The sequence below is a fragment of the Choloepus didactylus genome (genome assembly GCF_015220235.1).
Source record: "Choloepus didactylus isolate mChoDid1 chromosome 11 unlocalized genomic scaffold, mChoDid1.pri SUPER_11_unloc2, whole genome shotgun sequence".
In the NCBI taxonomy this organism is placed as follows: domain Eukaryota; kingdom Metazoa; phylum Chordata; class Mammalia; order Pilosa; family Megalonychidae; genus Choloepus; species Choloepus didactylus.
Genome location: NW_023637579.1, coordinates 4,062,271 through 4,065,902, shown reverse-complemented (window position 1 = coordinate 4,065,902; position 3,632 = coordinate 4,062,271). Strand labels below are relative to the sequence as shown.

General features: G+C 37.8%; 1 pseudogene; it reads right to left on the bottom strand.

Moving 5' to 3' along the window:
- Window positions 1-2,034: 2,034 nt before the first annotated feature.
- On the bottom strand, window positions 2,035-2,681 carry LOC119524615 (annotated as a pseudogene).
- Between the last annotated feature and the right edge of the window lie 951 nt (window positions 2,682-3,632).

The following is a 3,632-nucleotide window of genomic DNA, read 5'->3' as shown; positions in this document are numbered from 1 at the left end:
TGTTTTAGTTTGGTTCATTTTTTTTTCATTTTTTGATAGAACTGAGAGACACAGTTATAATTTAACAGCTTTGCAAATTTGCATATAAATCTTTATGTATGCTAATTTCCTGTATTTCATTCCAGGAAAATGTTCTGGTTGTGGGACTTGATCATAAATGTCATGTTGTGGATAATATTTCTGGAGTCAATTTCAATGTTGTCAAAGTAGCTAGCATTTCTTTACTGGTTTTGTACAAGTCAAGAAAAAAGATGAAGATCATAAACTACCATATTACAATAAATTTTCACTAACAGCTACTTGTATCATCTTTATTTTGACCTATGAAATTTGTTTACATGAATCATTCAAGCATTAGCTCACATTCCTTATGACGCTAGTCTGGGGATTGTCTGGCTGAGACTGAGCATTCTTAGTTTCCAGCACTATCCCTGTCTATAATATTTGGTAAAGAGATGTTATGTCTAGGTTTTTTTTTAGCAAATGAGGAGGAGAAGTGGATTTTGAACTTATTGTCACCGTAATGCCAGTATAGGAGTCCTAGAAAAATGCATGAAAACATTTAACAATTAAATGAGATCAGCATAAATTGTCTGATAGGAGAAAATCATTTTTAGAGTAGCACATATGATGGGAACTGAGGGCAGGTAACCAATGTGTCCAAATATGCACATGCACAGTCACCACTTCATTCAGACTGGCACTTGAGCCTTTAACATGTGGTGTGTATCTTCAAAGATGAGGGAGCCATTCACACCTAGCCCTGGGGACTTCAGCCAGGCATGATAAGCACCACTGCAAATCCCTTCCTTTAATTCATGCTGCCACTTTCAAAGGACAACTCTGATGCTCAGGAGAAGCTCTCCCTCAGGAGACAATGTGACAGTCATTGTCCCTCACATTGCCCCTTCGATCTGCCAGTCAGGGAAACACCAACTCCCTCCCTCAGGTCCTTTCCCAGTCATCTGCTTGATTATCTGTAATAATAAGTTACTGACATGAATGCTGATCTCCAATCTATCCAGTGTGGGATGTTTTCTTTAATCTAGCTTTAAAGCACTTTTGTTGTAGTTAATTAGAAGTAGGACAAGAGATTATGTTATTTGGCCAGATTAAAAGTGGAGAGCATATTGAGTGCACCAAATTTTCAAATAAGTTTAGAGGCTAATGAATATATTATAATGCTTCTGTACCTCTTGGCAACCAGCTAAAGTTTAAAGCTGTACAGTAGTGGGCAATTGGTACAGTAGTGGCAGTTTAAGCCACATTTTAAATAATTTTTCATTTCAATCTCAGCTGAGAATAATACAGAACTGTTACTTGTCAAAACATGTTTTGTCCATTAATACCTGCTCTGGAAACACTGATATGAAATAGATTGTTCTGTCACATTTTTTCTCCAACAGCTTTGTGAATTTATCTCATTTATAATCAAAACAATTTTTTCTACATAGGTTGACAGTTTCAGATGCTCTATTTTGTGTGTATTTGCAGGTAAGTAGGAACATTTCCCCCTCCTTAGGTTCCCAATAGGTTCCAAATGTTTCCTTAGGCTTTTAGCTCCAGTACACAATAGTTCATTTTACTCATTTTGTATTTTACACATTTTCTTATGTTTATAATTAGGTATTTTTTTTCTCTGTCATTATCCCTCTGTCTCTCTTGCTATGGTTGTTCCTTGCTTGAAAGTCTTCTCTGGGTCCCAATGATGGTTCTCAGGCTTCAGCATACGTAACACTCATCTAGAGAGCTCTCTGAGAATGTAGATTCTGGAAATTCTAGTTCAGAGGGCCTGAGGAGGACCTTAGAATCTATAATTTTAAGCCACCTGGGGATACTAGCATGAAAAAACAAAATGTTAACATCCAAGCAAAATTCACATGTCCACTCTCCTTGGCCTGATAAGACCCTATGCAAATTGATTCCTAAGGACTTTTCTGTGAAACTGCTCATTCTTCCAAGTCCAGTTGGAAAGGCATCTCAAACATCTACACACCAGGCAAAAGTAACCATTCTCATTAATTAAATAGCATTTCACTCATCCTTGGAGGTTGCTGTGGTGTATCTCAGAGGTAGATTCAGCCCACAACTGGCCCAACAATGCTCAGCCATGAAGTGATGTAGTTGATATTCCTATTGATTTTTTTGAGAATCCTTTAATATAGGAGACATGAATTCATTCATCTTGTAGGGATGAAGTACAAACAGGGTTGCCCAAGTATTGGATGTCCCTGTTAGGTAGTAGTCTCCCATGGTCCCTGCAGAAGCCATGTCCTATAGCACTCAAGAACTCCTTCCCATATGTCCTTCAGAGTTCAAGTTCTTCCATCTAAAAAGATTCTCTGAAGTAAAGCACAGGCACTTGGTAACTGCAGGAATATAGGACATGAAACTCATATTTAATCACTTTGGACTCTGCTGTAGCTGGAGTCACTTCAAAATCATCAGGGGGTAGTTCTAAAGCCTCCTCAGTGAGAAGACATGTCTTACACAGTCAGATGTTCCTTGATGTGACATCATGGTCCCATTTTTAATTTGAATATGTGTTTTGCACACGTACCCATCAGAAAGTCCTTTGAATTTCTCCATTCCCATCCATCACCTATCTGCTGTGGATGTTTAATGAATTTTGCACAATAATGCTGGAATGCTTCTTCTCCACAGGACTCATCTTCTTCCATATTAAATGACAACACACTGTGCCAGGCCCCTGACCCTGCCACCCAGCACAGCAGGGGTGGGACAACACAGAGCATATTTTCTGACTGAAATTGAATGAAGCAGATGATCTTAAGGAAATAAAAGAAAGTGTTGACCAAATTAAAAAGATTCTGGATACTCATAGTACAAGACTAGAGGAAGCTGAAAAGCAAATCAGTGACCTAGAGGATGACAGAACAGAAAATGAAAGAACAAAAGAAAAAGTGGGGAAAAATTTGAAAAATTTGAAATGGATCTCAGGGATATGAGAGATAATATAAAACATCCAAATATAAGACTCATTGGTGTTCCAGAAGGGGAAGAAAAGGATAAAGCTCTAGGAAGATTATTCCAAGAAATTGTTGGGGAAAACTTCCCAAATCTTCTAAACACTATAAAGACACAAATCATAAATGCCCGGTGAACTTCAAATAGAATAAATCCAAATAAACCCAATCTGAGACATATTCTGATCAGACTGTCAAATACTGAAGAGAAGGAGTAAGTTCTGAAAGCAGCAAGAGAAAAGCAATTCACCACATACAAAGGAAACAGCACAAGAATAAATAGTGACTACTCAGCAGCCACATGGAGGCAAATGGGCACTGGCATGACATATTTAAAACCCTGAGACAGAAAAATTGCCAACCAAGAATTCTTTATCCAGCAAAGCTCTCCTTCAAATTTGAGGGAGAGCTTAAATTTTTCACAAACAAATTCTGAGAGAATTTTCTAACAAGAGACCTGCCCTACTTGAGATACTAAAGGGAGCCCTACCAACAGAGAAACAAAGAAAGGAGAGATAGAGAAATGGAGAAAGAATCAGTACTAAAGAGATTCAGTATGGGTACATTAAAGGACATTAAGAGAGAGAGGGAAAAATATATCTGACAAACATAAACCAAAGGATAAGATGCCTGATTCAAGAAATG